The 21,270-nt window shown below is 35.9% G+C and overlaps 1 protein-coding gene across 1 annotated transcript in view; it reads left to right on the top strand.

Moving 5' to 3' along the window:
* ABI3BP (ABI family member 3 binding protein) overlaps window positions 1-21,270 on the top strand; it is a 256,353-nt gene that overhangs the window by 159,916 nt on the left and 75,167 nt on the right. The gene's annotated exons all lie outside the window — the stretch shown is intronic.

Raw genomic sequence — 21,270 nt, 5'->3', positions numbered from 1 at the left:
AAAGGCAGTTATTGAAATGGAAGCACGTATTTTAACCTCAAAGGAAAAATTTTCTGAAACTTCAGAATTGAGAACAAGTATACTTCTATCCACACTAAGAACACTCTGTTAACCTGAGGTTTTCTTCCTTCAGCTCCCAGAGTGTCTCAGCAAACTCATCATCCACCTCCCAAACCAGAAACCACAGGGAGTCCTGAAGCCCTTCAGACTGAACTGGGTAAATTGGGCAGATCCTGGTGTCTATCCCGTAGGGTCCAGAGAAATGTGTCTATCCCGTAGGGTCCAGAGAAAATGAAGGAGGAATTTAGAGTTAACAGCCGCTTCTACTCTAGAGTAGCCAGGGAGAACATGGTTGGGGGGCTTTAGGTGGTAGTATGAGGGATAGTTCTTATGCTTGTGAATTAGAATCTTCTCTCTAAATGTTTGATTTCTCATTCAGTTTTATTCATCCTTTAAATATTAAAAGTATGTGATGGAATGAAATAGCTACAGAACAAATTATGTTTGGGTAAATAGGAAATTGTTGTTGTTGTTGTTGTTGTTGTTGTTGTTGTTATGTGCCAGGCACTATAGTTAGTACTTCTTTTTTTTCCCATTTTTTTCCACTTTTTAAAATTTGAATTCAATTAATTAACATATAATGTATTATTGGTTTCTGATGTAGAGGTTATTTCTTGCTAACTACAAAGCGAAGTCAACACTAGGTAATGAAGCTCTAGGGCAGGAGTTGGCAAACATTTTCTATAAAGGGCTAGATAGTCAATATTTGGGGCTTTGTGAACATATTTGCATATTTTTCTTTTTTTATTTTATAACCACTTAAAAAATGGAAAAAATTGTTCTTGTGTGGGCTATGTGAAATTAAGCTGTGGGTGAGACTTGGTCTATGGGCCATTGTTTGTCAACCCTTGGTTTAAAGAAACAATAATCAGGGTGGGCCAGTAGTTAGGAAGGACTGAATGTTGTAATCACCGTAGATGTGGATGGCTGGGGAGGAGGAGGGTGGAGAAGTACAAACAAGAAGGACATATGCAGAGGGCCAGTGAGGAGAAGCAGAGGCTTCCTTGAGCAGTTGAGGCTGTCAGGCTTCTAAGTCTTGATCAGAACATTTCACTGAGGCTCCTGTAGCTAAATGGGCCCAAAGGATCAGTTGAAAATGTATGTTGAATGTTGCACTTAGGAGTTTGGATTTCATGTAGGACTCAACCAGTATCTGTATATGGTCATGCTTTCCCTGCTTACCCTGCTGTAGCTCAGACTGAGTGCCTGTCCCTTATCCTGCTGTTTTAAGAGCCTAATCCTAATCCTAAAAGCCTAATCCTATTGGCAAAGTTCATTGTCTCTTTCCAAAAATGAGTTTTCAGCTAGCTTGGTATGGTCTATTTTGGTATGTTACTTATACTAAGATCATGAAAGAGTGAAACACTTCTGGGGCACTTCACAGGGACAATTGTTTACTACAAGGGTAACACTTACTAAGTAATAAATTGATACCCAAGTGCAGAGAGACTCCATATCCCTCAGCTCAGAACATTGGTAGTTTTTGCTTGGTACTCTAGATGCATTATTACTTAGGTACAATTGTTTTTGCAGTTCTGAGATTGTATAAATGTTTGACATCTGATTTTTGGTTTTTTTGTTATTTTTGGTCAGTTCCTGCTATAGTCCTTGAAGCAGTCACTCCTATGAAAGAGGCTCCAGGGACTGCATTTGGTAATGCCACTTTTTGACCTTCAGCAAAAACTTTCCCTGCTCATTGTCAAACCCATTCCACTCATAGCCATTCGCTTATATTCTTTATCTTTGGAGTTGAACATGCATAAAACAAATGACTTCTTGTTCTTATGAGATTCACACTTGAATCTAGTTTGGGATATCTTCCCTCCCTGTAACTTATTTTAAAATGTGTTCATGCCACCTTCTATTTTAGGCTTAATCTGAATTCTCTGTTAAGGCAAATTCCATACATTCAAGTGAACACCTGATCTTGATCTATGCAAGATCAAGCAGTGACTGGGAAGTTTCTTAAAATATCCTTTGTGCATAGACCTTTTTTATCTGCCTGTTTTTTGTTAACTTTTAAGGAATATGTTTTTAATAAATTGTCTAACAGATAATGTGGTAAAGGATAGTTAAGTTTAAATAGTAAGCCGCATCCTTAGGGTGACTCTGACTCCCTCTTACTCTCAGCCATAGTTTAGAAATGATTCTTTACTTTTTAATGCAGTTGGGGAACCCTAGGAGAATATGATAAAGGGGTGCCTGCCTGACTCAGTCAGTGCAGTGTGTGACTCTTGATCTTGGGGTCACAGGTTTGAGCTCTCATTGGGTGTAGAGATTACTTAAAAAAGAAATCTTAAAAAAAATGATAAAAAATACCAATCTTGACTCTCTGAAATAATAACTTTGTTTTTATGTCAGTTTTGCCCCCCAAAGTATCAATAACAGAAGAAGATACAGTAACGTATTAGGGGCAAATTTTCACACTGGAATCATATATTTTATGAAACTCAAGAAAAATCTGTCAAGCTATAGAAAACAAAGAATTTTTTTAAGCCTTGTAATTTGCAGAACCATAAACCTTAATATAACTGAAGATTATCTTTTTCCACTTCCAAAAACATCCCAATGGGCACTCCATTCACAAACCAAACTTAAAACCACTCCAAGTTCAGATGAACCTGGGACTGCACCAGATGAAAGCTCTGTCCTTGGTTTCAGGATCCTGCAAGACTATTACGGGCTGAAAGTATAAACCCACATACCCTCTAGCAAGGGAATCATGAAGAGTGCTTTCCCCTTCAGGGCTGGCAAAAAGTACATCTTTGGAAGATACATAATGTTTCCTCTAGCTCAAGGTAGTGGGAAACATGTTTTATTTCATCTTCAGGCTAGTTGAACACAGAACATTTTTCTGCATAAAAAGCCTACAGAAGGAAAATAATGCAGGGTTTTATTTTTTTTAATTAACACATAATGTATAATTTGTTTCAGGGGTGCAGGTCTGTGATTCATCAGTCTTAAACGATTCATAGCACTCACCATAACGCATACCCTCCCCAGTGTCCATCACCTAGCCACTCCATCCCCTCCACCCGCCTCCCCTCCAGCAACCCTCAGTTTGTTTCTTGAGATTAAGAGTCTCTTATGGTTTGTCTCCCTCTCTGGTTTCATCTCATTTCGTTTTTCCCTCTCTTCTCCTATGATTCTCTGTCTTGTTTCCCAAATACTTCATATCAGTGAGATCATATGGTAGTTGTCTTTCCTCGATTGACTTATTTCGCTAAGCATAATACCCTCTAGTTCCATCCACGTCGTTGCAAATGGCAAGATTTCATTTCTTTTGATGGCTGCATAGTATTCCATTATATATATATACCACTTCTTCTTTATCCATTCATCTGTTAATGGACATCTAGGTTCTTTCCATAGTTTGGCTATTGTGGACATTGCTGCTATAAACATTTGGGTGCATGTGCCCCTTCGGATGTCTATGTTTGTATCTTCAGGGTAAATACCCAGTAGTACAATTGCTGGGTCATAGGATAGCTCTATTTTCAACTTTTTGAGGAACCTCCATGCTGTTTTCCATGCACCAACTTGCATTCCCACCAACAGTGTAGGAGGGTTCCCCTTTCTCCGCATCCTCGCCAGCATCTGTCCTTTCCTAACTTGTTAATTTTAGCCATTCTGACTGATGCGAGGTGGTATCTCACTGTGGTTTTGATTTATATTTCCCTGATGCCAAGTGATGTGGAGTACTTTTTCATGTGTCTCTTGGCCGTCTGTATGTCTGCTTTGGAGAAATGTCTGTTCATGTCTTCTGCCCATTTCTTGATTGGATTATTTGTTCTTTGGGTGTTGATTTTGATAAGTTCTTTATAGATTTTGGATACTAGCCCTTTATCTGATATGTCATTTGCAAATATCTTCTCCTATCCTGTCAGTTGTCTTTTGGTTTTGTTGACTGTTTCTTTTACTGTGCAAAAGCTTTTGATCTTGATGAAGCCCCAATCGTTCATTTTGCCCTTGATTCCCTTGCCTTTGGCAATGTTTCTAGGAAGAAGTTACTGTGGCTGAGGTTGAAGAGGTTGCTATGGCAGGGTGTATTTGCAAATTGAAGATTTTGGGCGTATTTCAACATTAAATGTTAGACTCACCATATAAGGTCTTAAGGAAGTAAAGCATCATTTTGGACCTTGGTAGATCAGGGAAGGAGTTTAAGTCTTGATGCCACCTCAGAATTTGCACAAGTAGACAGGTGAGAATGAACAAAGACAAGAAAAAAATAGGATATATATATAGAGTGAGGAAACCAGAGGGGCAGAGGATCTGCTTATTTGAAGTGTCCATCAAAAGCTCTTGTTGGTTATTCCACATTTGGATAATACCACAGAAAATTGAAGAAGGGATTGAATGTTCCATTCAGGAATCCAGTGTTTTTCTTATGAGCATCAGAATCCTTTTTCTTTCCACACTGGATGATGTTTTTCTGGTACTGATAGTGGATGGGTGCTTTACTGAATGCCACAGACTGAGTGGGTGCTCCTTGCCCAGTCCTCTTGAGTATCTTCCTTTGGACACAAGTCGCAAGATCTTTCTAAAACTGAGTTCTCAGCAAGGTCATCATAGCCATTTTTGGTTATTTGTGTAATGGCTGCTTGGATCTTTAAGAACTTTCTCTGCAACCATAATGTGATAAACATAGTAGATATCTTCTTTATTCAGCACCCATTAAAGTGCAAGTTCGTATTTTACTAACTTGCTTTTCAAGATGATTAGGAATGTATTTAAGTAAAAGCCTAAAAATGTCCTAGAGTCTACCATGTAGATTCAAATAATCAAGCATGAACTAGTAGAACTCTTTCCCTCTTGTGGTGCTAAACAGAGACTACAAGTAATGACTATCTCATGAGATGAAGAAGTCCTCAACTATAGTTTAGCCAAGTCTGGACCAAACAGTTGGTTCCCCTTTGTATTAGCTTGTTAAGGCTGCCATAAGAGCATAGACTGGGTGGCTTAAACAATAGAAATTGATTTCTCACAGCTTTGGAGGCTGGAAATTTAAGATGATGGTATCAGCAGCTTTAATGTCTCCTGAGGCCTTTCTCCTTGGCTTGTAAATGGTCTCATTTTGCTGTGTCCTCACATGGCCTTTTCTCTGTGTTTGAGCATTCCTTGTGTGTGTGTCTATTCTTATAAGGTCATCGGTCATACTGGATTAGGGACCTACTCTTACAGCCCCATTTAATCTTAATTGCCTCTTCAAAGCCTCTATCTCCCCTATCTCCAAACACAGTCACATTTGGGAGTTAAGTCTTCAACATAGGAATTTGGGGAGACACAGTCACATTTGGAAGTTAAGTCTTCAACATAGGAATTTGGGGAGACACAGTCACAGTCCCCTTCATCTAGAAATAAAGTAGTAGTTCTGGATGAAATGTTACACTGGCAAAATACATCTTGAAGTGAATTTCATAACTCCTTATACATTTTCTAAAAACCTCTTTTGCTTATTTTATTACTTCAGTTCCTGTTACAGACCTTGAACCTGTTACTCTTAGAACTGAGACACCTGGGACAACATTAGGTAATGATTCTGTGTCATTCACCAAATGCCTTTGTTGCTCATTGTACATTCCATTCAGTCTCCATCTCCTGGCTTTTCCTCTCTCATGAGACAGCCACCATCATCTTCTGTTGCCATTCAGTCACTTCATCTGACAAATCCTGAAGCCTCTTAAAAACAAGTTTCCTATTGTTTTTATGAGAGCTAATCTTAGCTTAATTCAAAACATTGCTTTCACTGGTACATTTGCATTGTCGTGTTATCTCATGCTTTGTTAAGCCAAGTTTAAAACAAATTGGGATCTTTTTCTTATCTAGGCTGATCAGAGGTAATAGCCGTTCTTAGGGTCCTTTGTACATTTACGTTACTAAGTCTTTAAAAAACTATTTACATGGTATGTTTGTTTCTTTGTTGGTGCTTTAAGTAATGACATGTTTTATTACTAACTTGACATATAGGAAATTATCTAAATCCAAAATTTCAAATTATAAGCCTTTTCCTCAGTATGACCCTAACTGCCCCTCCCTTGCACCAGAGTTGAGCCCTCCTTCTCATTTTTTTTTCCCCAATGAGGAAATTCTGTGAGTGTTTAATTACAAGTGTTAATCTTCATGCCTTGAATGAACAACTCAACCATACACATGAATTTGCCTCAAAGTACCACCAATGATAAAAAGAAGACACATTGGCATAAAAAGATTAAAAACATTAAATAACAGAAAATTTCCTGTAACTTTTGAAAATCTGACAGCTCTTGGGAAAACCTCTCCTCAGAATCCAGAGCCTTAACACCTAGAGTAACACAAAGCTTTTCTCTCTTCAGCTACTAAAACACAAAGACCCCATAGTCCATGTCCCAGACCTAAAACAACACCAAGCCCTCAAGTACCTCAGACTGAATCTGATAAATGTGTGATTCCTTAGTTTAAGGGTGAACCCAAGTAGTCTATCCCCATGAGAACCCCAAACAGTGCCAACCTATTAGTGTATGTTGGGTCAATGAATAAAAATATTTTCTAGTGCAGAGTTATCAGAATCCTTTAGCTAAAACCTAGGAGAAATTCATGTTGACTTCTTTAAGACAATCAAGATAGTTCAAAGGCTAAACCTAAGACCAAGACTATAGTTTGGTCAAATCTTCAAAGAACAATCATCTACTCTTTCCTTCATTTAGGAGGTTAATTTTTTTTCTTTGTTTTTGTAGAAAGATTGATACACAAGTAGATTTGTTTAGATGTGAATGTTCTTACTTTTCATGTGTTTTAAAATTTCTTTGGTTTACTGTATTTTGGGGGCAGTTCCTGCTACAGTTCTTGAACCTGTCACTCTTAGACCCGAGACCCCAGGAACAACATTAGGTAATAATATATTATCTTTTCAACAAGACTTACTCTGTTTTTGTCAAACCCAGAGTTTCATTTTGCTTTATGTGACCATATGTCATTCTTCTTGGACATTCATTTATATTCTTAAAATTATGAAAACTCTTAAGTTTACCTGCCATTTTAAAGAGAACCAGTCATACATGAATGTACTTCAGAACATTTATTTGCCAGGTAACCTATTTGAAATTTTTTCACATTATTTTTTGTTTTATCTAAGCAGTGTTGGTTAAAAAATGGTTTTCAAACATACTGTGGGTTTCTACCTCTTCTCTAGACAGATAAAGCCAAGTAATAGCTATCATGGGGCCAGGAAGATCCATTTATTTCACATTTTGTTTCTACATTTTTTTCTATTTGTGTGATATTGTTTTGTTTATATTTCGGTAATGACATGTTCTTGTTTTAGTAGTTACATAGAAAGTGTAGAAAGATGGGAAAATTGAATTCTAAATCTCGGGTTTAATATGACCATCCTTCATAATACATTAAAATTTAGCAGTGGTTCTTAACCCTTCTGTTGCCCAATCAACCTGCTCTATGACACTTTGATTATAATTACTAATATTTATTTCTTGAATTAAAAAGGGATATTTTTTCTTCAAAGAATCTTCTATGGTACAAGAATTATATACAGAGTATACATGACAAAAATCTCAAACTAGAAGGACACATGTCTAAAAGTTGTAGAAAATCTAGAACCATATTTTCACCTCTCATTGCTTCCAGAACACAGGTAATGTAGTTGTGTGATAACCCTAGAATTTCTTCCTTCAGCCTCCAAAACATCACAACAGACACGTCGTCCACGTCCCAGACCAAAAACCCCACCAAGTCTTGAAGCATCTGAGTCCAAACCAGGTAAACAAGTGTTCCTGGTTTAGAGTTGCAGTAACCTAACCCAGCAGGGACTCAAGAGTAATCCCAGTGTGTGGAAATAACGAATAGGCCCCATAAAAGTAAAGATATAACTTGTGTTAAACAGCAGTTCCCACTGTAGAGATGGCATAAGGAACACAGTAGGGGAAAATCTGTGGAGCAACTGAATGCTTCATGCTTCCTGAGTGAAGTCTTCTCTGTCACTGTGCATTTAATTAATTTCCATTTATATATTGAAAATAAAACTTTAGAAAAATTGGGCATATTTAGTTCAAATTAACAAATAATATCTTTAGTATCCCTGGGTAATATTAGCAAATTTGGGGGTATAAATTAGGTGTGGGAGACGTGTTTTAATCCTCAAACATGCAATAAGTTGAGAACAAAGGCCTTCATAAATAAGATAGAAGATGGCACTAGACAGCATGTATGCAAAAACAAGATCAAGATTGATTTCTCGTTGCTATCAACAAAATGTACTAGGTACATAAATATGTAGATCTGGAAAAGATAGATTAAGAAACTTAAATGGAGCCTTGAAACCACCATAGTACATGAATAAGTAGAAAGGTAGGAATATGGGGTGCCTGAGTGGCTAAGTCGTTAAGTGTATGCCTTGGGTTCAGGTCATGATCCCAGGGTACTGGGATTGAGCCCCGTGTCTGGCTCCCTGCTCAGCGGGGAACCTGCTTCTCCCTCTCCCACTCCCCCTGCTTGTATTCCCTCTCTCCCTCTCCTTCTGTCAAATAAATAAATAAAATCTTTTTTTTAAAAAAAGGTAGTAATAAAATCAGAAAGAATGAGTATAAGTAAGACCAACCAAAGGAGAAAGTCTAACTGTAGTACTAGTATGAAAGATGTCTGACTAGAGAGTGATAATCAAATCCTTCTGAATCTTGATTGGTCTATGGATTCTCACAGTGGAGATTCTTAGGCATCTGATGGAGTAGTTGAGATTTGATCAAGTGGACATCAGTAAGCTCTTTGTTGCACATGAAAGCATATTTCTTTGCTTAGAATGAAGGGGTAACCTGCTCAATTCATCATGCTGTAGCTCCACTTTCCTCCCAAAGTTGTCAGCAATACACACACATCCCATTTTTACTTATTAGTTAGAATCAGATCATCAAAGGAGGAATAAGGAAATCGTTACCTCACTTGGGTATGGCCAAATTTTAGGAAATTAGAGGTCTACTTTTTTTAGTTGAATAGTTTTTAGAAGTTGCTACATAGTTCTAGAAAGTATATGATTAAGATAAATTTTGAAATAAATGTTTTCAGGGTTTTTAAAATTTTAAGCAATCATTTTGTTTATTTTTAATACTTTTGGTCAGTTCCTACTGCAGACCTTGAACCGGTTGTGTTGAGAACTGAAACATGGGTAACAACACAAGGTAATAACACATGCTCCTCAGTAAGTGCTTTCCCTTCTGTTTCTCAGACTCACTCCATCAACATCATAGCTATATGTTCTTTTGCTTCATAAGGACTACATTGTCCCCTGTTGTCACTCCATAAAATTCTTCATCCTAAAAGTTTTGAGGACGCTGACTCTTAAAACAAGTTATCACTTGTTTTTAAGAGAGCCATGCATAAACCTAACTCAGGTCATCTGTTGCACAAGTAACCATCCAAAATTGTTCCATCATCTCATATGCATTTTAACCATGTTTTATTAAAGCTGCGTTTAAAAAGCAGTTCTTTTGACTCTACTGACTGTTATGGTTATCGGGAAGTTTCTTTGTGCATCTGAAGTCCTACCTTTTTTTAAATTCTCTAATATCTGTCCTTTGATAAACATTTTAGTTAATTATATGGCCTTATCTTAGTAAACTATCACAGAGTTTGTATCTGACCATGGCTGCCCCATAATATTTCTGCAGCAGGACTTACCTCTTTTGTTCAATAGAAGAGAACTACGAACACTATTTCACTTCTTGAATTAATAACTTAATTCTGTATGACTTATTCTCAATGAAATTGCCTTTATAAAAGAATATATACTATTAAGGGTGAAAGTTTCAAATTGAAAGTTTGAAAAGACAGATTTACTAATGTAGTAAGTTTAGAAAATCTGGAGTCATATATCATGCTACCTTTAGCTTCTAAACTATGGACTCTGTAGTAACCAAAGGTTTTCTTTCTTCAGCTCCTAAAACAACAAAACGGACCCGTCGCCCACGTCCCAAACATAAAACTACACCAACTTCTGAAGCACCTAAAAAAAAACTGGGTAATTGTGGGTTTCTGGTTAAAGGAGTAGTCTTAGCAGCTCTTGGGAGTCTGGGATTGATGCTGGTGGGAGAAGAAATAGCCCATGTGATCCCAGTATTGGTGAAGGCACTAGTTGATCTACACTGATCCCACCATTGACTTAACAAAGGAAAACATTGTTTGGGAGACATCTGGATGTCTTTGGGAGGGAACTGGATTCCTTGTGCTTTGTGCATAAAGATCTTCTGTTTTAGTGTATATTTTATTTACTCTTGCTTATTTCATTCCATACTTCTCTAGAAGACAAAATGTCTTAAATAGAACCAGTCATTTTTATTTCAAGAAACATTAAGTGCCTTTCATTCCCCCCAGAGCTACATCAACAACTGTGAGGATATCACAGATGTAGATGGCTTCTTTTTACTTCTCAGTCTGTAGTATATTCAAAGTCAAAACCTGTCCCAATAGGAAGCATTCAAAGATTGAACCAAGACAATGTGTCTGTGCCCATCAAGATTATTTTTTGCAGGTTTTATGAACATCTATGCATTTAAAGAGAGAGAAGTTTGTGAAGGACAGGAATAAGGAGTTAGGAAGAAAGTGGGAAATCTTAGAATTGAACTGCTTTTTAGAAAGCAGGTAGTGAGCCCAGCTAGAGGACACAGGACTCCTGGAATAAGGGAAGTTCTGCTTCTAAGTGGTAATGATAATAGTGAGTTTAGAAGGGTGCGTAAGAGCAGTTGAAGAAAGTTCTTGAAGGTATGACTCAGAAGTTTGGATCTGAACCTAGAAGCATTAGTGGTCTTTCCTGCAACCTCTTCCACATATATAGGGTACAACATTTTTTTGTGTAGAGCAGAGAGCTGCTCTAGTTGGCACCACACACTGAGTGGTTGTTCCTTATCCTAATTAGCTGAATACCTTTGCATTATGTGAGTTCTAAGACTTTCTACTTATGAGTTCTCAACAAGATGAACATAGTTCACTTTTGCTTTATTCTTTTCTATGCCTCCTTTCAAACATAAAACCATTTACTGTATCCATCTTACTTAGACATCCTATCTCCTTAAAGCTTCCACAAAAAAGCCAACAATTGCCAGAACACTTTTATTAGTATATATCTGGTAAAATGTTTAAACAAGCTTCCTAGAGCAATAGTTGGAATTAGGTACTTAAACAACTAAGAGAATATTGTATTGACTTTGAGATGCTTACCAGATTATGTAGGTTATCACTGACTATTTCCTAAAAAAAATATTTACTTGGTTATAGGGTGACCAAATCTTTAAGTACTTAATTTCAGAAAAAAATTTAATTGCTATACATTTCTTGAAGCAGTGTTATACTGGTTAGAATTAATTTGCTGACTTTTCACAAGTGTTTATTTCATTGCTTTTCATTAGCTCCTACTACAGATCTTGAACCTGGCCCTCTTAGAACTAAAGCTCCAGAAATCGTGGGTAATGAGAATATGTGTCCGTCAAATAGAGCTTTTCCTGCTCATTGTCATACCACTGTGGCCACAGGTCCAGCTGCATCTTAAAACCATTTTAACACCCTCTGTTGTCTTCCATTGCAGTCTTCATCTTGAAATTACGCTAAACTCTACATCGAGTCATGTTTATGTCAAACTTAAGAAAACTGTGAATATTCTATTTTCAAGGCACCAAACTGCCATGTAACTTGTTCATTGTTGTTTCATGTGATCATATGTATGGGCTGAAACAGGATTGACTACTTTAAGCTTTGTTTCAAATATGAATTTCCATCTATCCCTTATATGCCCTGCTTATCCTCATTGATTGCAGAAATACCATGTTCTTTAATCATAGTACTTTTTATTGTATTAGGATTTATGTGATTATATTGATGGATCTGTTTTTTCCAAAAAATAATGTTTTTAGTTAATTATCAAAATTATAATTGTGCCTAAGTCTTGAAAGTTTAGATGATAGGCTTTCATTATAGAGTAGGATGTTTCTTTCTTCTTTGCTAAGAGGGTTTAACAGTGTTTCTTAACTTTTCTTGAGTCAAAGACTACTTTGAAACATTGACGATCACACTGTTTTATGTACTGATCCTCATGCTCTCAATAAGTTCATTATTATATCCATGATTATTTAAATAATAAGCATTTGTCTCAACTTGTACAGAAGTACAAGCAGACGGACATGCTTTTTCCGGTAAAGTTAGAAAAGTATAAATATATATAAATGTGTAAAAAAGTTTGTTTAGCAAAATTTTACATATTAAAAATAATCAATCAAAACTTCTAGGAGAACTTCTGAATGATCACAATGATATTTAGCAGAGTACAATGCTGTATCTATCTTGTGAAATTAATGGGTGCTTTGTCAGACTGTGGTCAAATCTTCAGAGTGCTTCTTTTCTGTCAGACCTGAAGCTTAAAAATGGACTTTTGCAGTTAGTCTTCAAATGAATTTTTAAAATCTCTTTGGTTTATTTTATTATTTTTTTTACTAGTTCCTCCTACAGCCCTTGAACCCATCACTCTTAGAACAAAGGCTCCAGAAACTACATTAGGTAATGATATTCTTCATTCCTCAATAGTTTTTTCCTGCTCATCATCAACCCACTCTATCATAATCATAATCACTTTGTCACCAGCTTTATAAAACTATCTTGTCATCTGCTGTCCTTCAAATTTATTTTTTTTTCTTCTTAAGAGCTTTTAAAACTCTTAAAAGAAGCCTTCTATTGCTTTTAACAGTTATGCATGGACCTGGGAATATCTGTCAACCATGTAATCTTGAACTTGTATCATGTACTCTTGTCTAAACTGGGTTCAAATTTAAACCTGAGTTTCAAAGTCAGTAATGTCTGTATCTTCTCCTGACCAAACAAATCATGACACCTCACGTGGTATTATAGATTCTTTGAGACAGTTCTATTTCTTGGTATGAACCTACAGTCCTACTACCTACAGTGTGGCTAGAGTCCTTACCTATTTTTAGAGCTAGACATTTATGAGATTGCTCACTCCTTGACTTGACTCTGTGTGTGAGATTTGTCTCTCAAGAATCTTCAGTGATTGGGGCGCCTGGGTGGCTCAGTGGGTTAAAGCCTCTGCCTTCGGCTCAGGTCATGATCTCAGGGTCCTGGGATCGAGCCCCACATCGGGCTCTCTGCTCAGCAGGGAGCCTGCTTCCTACTCTCTCTCTCTGCCTGCCTCTCTGCCTACTTGTGATTTCTCTCTGTCGAATAAATAAATAAAATCTTAAAAAAAAAAAAAAAAGAATCTTCAGTGATTAAAACAATAGTTAACAAAATAAGAGAAAATATTTCAACCTTGAAATATCTATGCCTTGAACTTCAAGGCAATAGAATGTATTTTAGAAAATTTTGAGTCTTATTTCCAAAACTGTCTTCACTGGAGTAATCTGAAGTTTCATCCTTCAGCTCCTAAAACAGCACAACGAACCCGTCGTCCACGTCCCAGGCCTAAAACCACATCAAGCCCTGAGGCAACTCAGACCAAACAGGGTAAATATGTTATGTCATGGTTTGAGGGGTGAACCCTAGCAGTCTGTCTCAGTGGGGTCTTAAGGAAATATCTCTGATGGGAAGTAATAGTCTTCATGTTCCCTAAAAGTCAAAGAATGAGTTATGGTTAGCAACTAATTCTTGACTGAAATTTTTGATCTCTTTAAAGATGTGTTAATAGCAAGATTGGCATAATCAATCATAGCTATTTATTGCTATATCTGCATTTAAAAATGTGATCTATTTATTGTGGTCATGATTATATAAGCATAAGTATCTTTTTCAGCTTTCAAAAACTGCAACAAGTTACTTTCATGCATATTTTCATATCTATTGCCTAAACAGCATTTCCAAAGCAAGCTTTCATATTGGTTAGAATCAGAAAATCAAACACCTAGAAAAACCTCATTCAGAATTTAAAGTTTGTGACTACCTTCTAGAACAAATAGCTCCTAACTAGTATGACCAAATCCTCAAAAATAAACTGCTTCCTGTCCATTCAAAAGTTTAAAAAAAATGTTTGTCATTTGAAACTAATGTTTTGAAAGAAAAATTAAGATTTTCTATGTGTGTTTAAACTTTCTCATGTTCATGTTGTCGCATTTGGTTAGTTCCTGCTACAAGCTTTGAACCTGTTATTCATAGTTCTGAGACTCCAGAAACAACGTTAGGTAGTGATTTTTGTGACTGCATTATATGCTTTTTTACTCATTAAAAACCTACTCCATCATTGTCATGGCTAGGGTTGCTCCTGTTTCCTTAGACTGCTGTTGTTCTGTTTCATACTTACCTTCTGGGTAGTCAAGATTCCTAATTCAAGTGCTACCTGTTGTTTTTAATTTTTTATTTTTTTATTAACATATAATGTATTATTAGCCCCAGGGGTACAGGTCTGTGAATCGCCAGGTTTACACACTTCACAGCGCTCACCATAGCACATACCCCACATGAGGAAATCTATCTGCCATGAAACCCCCTTTAAAATTTCATTACCTGATCCGGGGCTACAAAATGATGATAATTAAAGATCATGAAAATTTTCTGAGCAAATTACTTTCTATGAGATTTTTGAGACAGTCTCATTATTCCCTTCCCTTTCTATTTTAAAAGATGATTTCTCCCTCTTAAATTATCTCCCCTGCAAAAAAAAAAAAAAAATGCCTCCTAGAAGTGCTAATCCTAGTAAATATAAGTTACAGGCTTTCCTCACCATGGATGAATTTTGTTATTCTTTATCTTCCACCACAGTTTAGTATTGGTTCTTAATCTTTACTAAGTAGGAATCTCTGAGTATCTAATTATATCAGTATCTATTCCTATTCCTTTAATTAATAAATTTTTATATTATTTTGGTTTTCAAAATACCCTCAGTAGTGATAAGAAGCAAATTAGATTAGTAAAGTAAAAATTTTCGAACTTAGGTAATAAACTCAAGATAATTTAATATGTTTTAGAAAACATAGGCCTATGTACAATGCTTTTGATGGTTTCTAGACCTAGAAACACAATAGCAACCCAAGATTTTCTTCCTTTAGTTTCAAAAACATGAGGGAAAAATTCATTCTCCTCCCAAACTTTAAACTTCCAAAGTTTCACAGTTGAAACCAAAAAGTCAATGATTTCTAGTTTGAGTGCTTCCAGTTTATTACGGCTGGATCCCAGGATTGACAATAATGTGGCTTGTTAACTTTCATTTCCCAACTCTATGTCTTCTAAGAGAAAAGACACACAAATATTGATTAGCATCTTTACAATTGCATGTTAACCAGAAGGCTCATGGTTAGGGAAGATCTAGGGTAGCCAAAATCATCATGTGCCCTGCATAAAGATTGTCTCCAACAAAAGATGCATCTCGTTCTATTCTCCTACCATTTCATTTATCTTTTTAAAGATTAGCAATACTCCTTTGGCTTAGTAAACAAAAATTTCCTTGCCTTCTGTGTTCCTGGCACCATATTAACAGTTGAGTGGAGTGAGGTGAGGTGAGGAACGGAGGTAGAGATCAAAAGTAAGAACATGTTTTACTTCTTGAAAAGAAGAAAGTATAATTGTGAGGACACCTTGTTTCCAAGGGGTTTCTGTTGTTTTTTTAAATATAAGGCAATTTGCTTACACAAAAGCAATTTGTTTAATTGAGTGGTAAAAATATAGAGAGAAAATACTTAAGTCAAAGTTCTATGTGGACTGATAAGAGTTGGGCTTTAAAATAACCAATTTTTTTGCATTAGTAGATGGAAGGGTAGGAATAACAAAATAAAAACTCCGTACCTATTGAGGTTACCCAAGGTGGGGTTCAAACTAGAACACAGAACAAAGCACTCCTAGATGGTACTAAACATTTTGGTAATGACAATATCATAAAATCAGTGGTAGGAAGCTCTTAGAAAGCCCTTGTGGGAATTCAGATTCAGATATAATAGTCAGTAAGAACCCATTTTATTTTCAAATCTTTATGTAACGATGTCAGATTGTAAATCTTCTATACTTTGTAGGCCATTCAGTCTGTGTCACAAATACTTGATTCTAATGTAGTATCTCAAGTGAAGGCAACCAAAACCAATATGTAAATGATATGTAAATATACGTTGAATCATATTAGTTGTTCCAATAAAGCGTTACTTGGATTTTATATCATTTTCACACGTCGTAAAATATTACTCTTAATTTTTTTTGCATCATTGTAAAACACAAAATCCATTTTTAGCTCACAGGTCAGGCAAAGGGCTGGATTAGGAGGACTATAGTTTTCCAATTGCTGCTTTAAATAATGTATACTCCGCATTGCTCTCCATAACCCTATGATTTTGAAGATCTATGCATTTCAGTTCATTGCTACCTTTATCTAAAATCGGTGAAATATCCATAATTACTTTGACAACTTAGATGCTCTTCTTTCAGCTCCCACTGAACTGCAAACTCTTATTTTGAAACCAGTGACATCACCAAGCCTAGAAATGACACAGAGTCAACCTGGTAATTAGACTGTTTTATCTGTCTGGGTACATTGTAAGCTTCAAGGGACGTATTCCAAGTGTTGATTTCCAAATATAAAAAAAGCAAATAATACATTTAACAACTCCATATATTGTACATGCTCTTTCCATGACTATCTGTTGGTATTAACTTAGTAATTTATTTATAGTAATTGCTATTCAGATGCTAAATATACTTATCTTCATTTTATTGTGTTTACTCTGTATCACATAAAGAATAATCAAGTATGTGATTAAGTAGTCAGTAAACCACTCAGAAGAACTGATTTTATTCTTCTTATTTTTCACTAAAGATTACAAACTTCCTCTTTAGGAATAAATTAAATTTGTGCTCTGCTATGTGAAAAGAATGCTAGTTCAGTTGCGACCATCAAGGAAAGTGAAAGTGCTCATTTCAGTAAAGATAACAAAACCAACCTATACAACATTGCCCTTCAAAATTAAAAACAAATATTTTAAGTTAGCAATGAGTTTGCTACCCCTGACATATATTTTGAAACATAAGATCTTACTTTTATCTAGTATAGGATTATAATTTCTTTTCATCTCCTTTGTGCATCCTGTAATTAGTTAAATGGCATTTTGGGGCTCATGAATGGTACAAGGCATGATTGTTAATTGTTACCTACAACACTTAGAAAATTGTGACTTTAATTCAGTTATTGGAGCTTCCCTTAGTATTATTAATAATATTGTTATTATCATAACAGCCAACATTGAGCATCTATAGGTGCAAGACACTTTCCTAAATATTTAGTTTGTATGCATTCATTCGATGCTGGCAATAACCTTCCTTGATCAGTTGTACCATTTTGTGTTCTTTGCTAGTTTCTGAAGTCCTGGAATCGATTACATTAAGCACTGAGTCATCAAAGGAAGCTCTAGGTAAAAATGTTTCCCAATGAGAAGTCAAATATATGTGCTTTTCCATCTCATTGCAGAAGTCATCTTTGGATGACCTCACAGTTTGTGACATTTCATAGCTCCTCACATCTTGTCTGGGCTCATCCAGTGAATCTTAAAAGTCGCATGTTACATACAGCACATCGTGCAAGTGCCTGCTGTATTTCTATGCAAGTTTCACAATTTCCTTAACTCCCTTTCACTCTGAATGTAAGATTTAATTTTTTAATATTCTAATCATTCTTTAAATATGAATATGCACATCTTAGTTTTCATGTTTATATTCTGTTTAGGATTCATCCCTATGCTTGTCAAGGACTCACTCTTTGTCTTTTTCTTACTAGAATCCTTAATCAAAATATGTAAGGAAGCGACATTACCTGCTTTGCTCCAGGTAGAAATTGCTGAAGACACTGCCTGTTTTGGTGTGTGTGTATGTGCCCACACTGAACACTGCCTTGATTTTCTGCCTTCATCTCTGCCCTCTTAAATTGCAGTCATCTTCTTAATCTACCTGAGTGTTATGTATTCTCATGAACGTATTGACTTAAGATAACTAACCTCTGTTTTCAAATTAAATACAGTGTTCTATGACAGTGTGTAATGCCCTGCCCATCACTAACCAGCCATTCCCTGTTTATTCCGTAGCACCAACTGTAACAGATTATCTGTATCCCTCTGCCAAAGCACCACTCAGTCCAGAGGAACCAAAGACTGGAGGTGGTAAAGGTTTTCATGCTTTGATTCATTTATTCAACGAAGTTTTAATTAGCATCTGTTATGCCCATGGAACATGGACATTCAAGCTGTGGTACTTGTTCTACAGTTGAATTCATTTGAAGAGCAGTAGCTTCCAAAGTCCTTGGAGTCTTCAAACTACAATGCTAAGTGATCTCTGAATACAGAAATTCTGGCTTCTCTGTGGTATCAAAATATTGAGGCATAATAGCTTTTGACAGCCAGTTAATGACAATTAAAACATTAATATTAATTGAAAAATTAGTGTGACAGAATAGGATTTCCCCTTTGGTTCTCTCTCTTTTCTTCTCCAAATCCATTGTCCTAGCTCTAAAAATATAATGCAGATTCCTAAGAGAATGAGGTGTGTTGGTATCCAAGAAGGAAATAGTAGACTATAGCTTAGCATCTTGAAGTTTTCTAAAATTGTTCTCCTTTGTTTTGATACAGTTGTGGAATCTATTACAAATGTGTCTGAACCACCCGAGACCACGCTAGGTAATGACACACCTCAGCAGCTTTTGTTCTCATCACCAACACCACCTGACAACCTCAGTTTCTCTTTCATTGTGAATTCATGTTGCAACATCATTCTTTTTCATGGCAGTTAATTTTCTTTCTAGGTGCTTCTATTCATAACCATTGTCCAAAAAGTCTCTTCTGTTTTGTATCTAGATGTTGTTCTCTTTCTCTACTTAATTCAGTGAAACTGTTGAGCCTAAAGCATCCTTTTCCTAACATTAAACATTCTGCCAACTTGTATTGTGTTGAATATTTCAGTTTTCTTTTTGTATGGTGATCTATTTTATACTTTCTGCCCTAGCAACATACTTTCCATTAACACTCATTCCATCACATTCATTTACATCTTTGACTTTTTTTTTTTTGCTCTAATTTTAAGTGAAATCCAATGCTTCTTCACTGACTCATGCTTTAACATTTTTTAATACTTTGGTTTTCCCTTTAGGGTTACTACTAAATACGTCTTTCTAGGATGGTTGAGGAGGTATTAGTTTGAAATGAGGATTTAAAAAGTAAGGAATATTGCTTACTTTGAAAGAATTTTGGAATCTAACATCTCAGCATTTTTTAAACTAAATGCATTATGAAGAATTAGGAATGCTATTTTGCTGCAGAGTTGCAATTTTCTTTCTTTGTTTTTAATTGTTACCATCCTTTCTGTCATCTATCTGTACTCAAAATTTGTGAAGCACTATCATAGCCCCAGGTACTTTCCTTCAATTACTATAGAGACATCTCCTCTGCCTTCCCAAACCATAATCCTACCCAGCCCAGATGAGCCTTCCACCGAGCCAGGTAAATATTACTTTGTATTTCATGTAGAAGGTGAGTGTTTGCAGAATTGATAAGAATGGAAAGACAGTATGGGCACTATACACATCAGAAAGCCTAAGTTAATTACTGTGCTCACATTCTTTGATGGGTGATCCTATTTTTCTGATGTCCAACTTCTCCTACCCATAAGCTATAGCCATTCACATGACAGTATTGTGAATATTCTTCAGGATATGGCCAAAAAACCATTCTCTGCTACTCTGCAAGTGTTTCAAACAGGACATAGTAATGTTTCTGGGGAAGAACATTTATATTCCATTTTTAAACATAAATGTATATCCTAATTTTAAATACTTAATCATCTTGACTAGAACTTTTACAAGTTCTGTGGTCATGTACAGAATATGTTAAGGTACCTACGTTGTGTTTGAGATTAACAGAAACCTCCAGAAATAGATTTCACTGTGCAAAACGCATAAAGGGGTACAACCAGCCAATCACCTTATCATTACTCAGGTCTTCTATTTCTTTCTAGTCCTCTTCCTGCAGCAGTTTGGCCTTTCTGCATATAAATAAAAGAAGCTAAGTCAAACTATCTAATTGGCAAGTCATAAAAGCAAGTTACTTGATGGTGGAATTTAAAATATAAGACAACAGATCACCAACATGAATAACTAAATGTGCTGCTTCTTACAAGAAAAAACCCTCTCAATACCTATAGGCTTTCTTGGACTGATAGTTTATTGAAAATAAGCCCAAACTTGTGTTTTGATTATCATTAAACTATTTCACATGGGTCTATTTCCAAAAGAGATATTAATCTTAATTTTATACATTGTCCTTTAAAATATCTTATTAAATTTTGCCTATTAAACTTTACAGTTTTAATTTTTATTGAAATTTCACACTAACTGCATTAACTACGTCTGTACCAGTTACCTCTACCTTTTCCAAAGTTTCTTAAATAGCTGTATTAATGGATACAATTGAAATGTTTAATTGGGAGTACTCTTAGTGATACCTACCTCATACCCTGGGAGAAGCAAAGAGCCCATCGGGAACCTCAGCAAGGAAATTGAGACTGAAGAAAATCAAAGACTGAAAGAAACTCTAGAATCAGAATTTCGAGACTGGAAGAGCTCTTATAAGAGTCCTGTTATTTTGATGGGGAATGTGAGGCTATAGACTGAGTGATTAGCAAAGGGAGCTCTAAATCTTCAGGCTCCTAGACCAGTACAATCTCCTGCATATCTTGGTGTTCATTTCTCCACAGGCAATGCCACTGAAGATTTCATGGAAACCACTGCATGCAGACTTTTTAGAAATTTCTAGTATCTAAAAACTCTTATTTTCAGCAAGTTTTCTTTAAGGTGCCTGAAATTTGGTGACCTTGAAAAAACATTTTGTTTCTCCTAAGCTGTTTATATTAATCACGCTTGAGACAATCCAAATGAGGTGTTTCCACAAACTACAACCCCATGTTTGATTATTCATTTCCTCCCGCAGAATATACTTCAAGTTTTCTTGATACAATTGGTTGTTACAGTGAATGTCCTAGAACTACTTTAGGAATTGTCCAAGAAAGGAATAACTTTCTCGGGAATGTATCCTTTCATTTCTGTTCAGTTTTTCTTCCCCAGTATGACCAATGAGAACTGTGTTTTGTTTAATGAGATTTTTCCATTAGCACTGCTATTAAAATGCATTTGTTTTCTAGGTGTATTTGGAATATAACTCACTACCTTTGCTTTTAGAAGAAATTATATTTATCTGCACTTAAAATATTATACTG

Source organism: Martes martes, assembly GCF_963455335.1.
Source record: "Martes martes genome assembly, chromosome: 1".
Lineage (NCBI taxonomy): Eukaryota > Metazoa > Chordata > Mammalia > Carnivora > Mustelidae > Martes > Martes martes.
The sequence above is the reverse complement of the archived record's forward strand: the minus strand, read 5'-3'. Positions and strand labels throughout refer to the sequence as shown.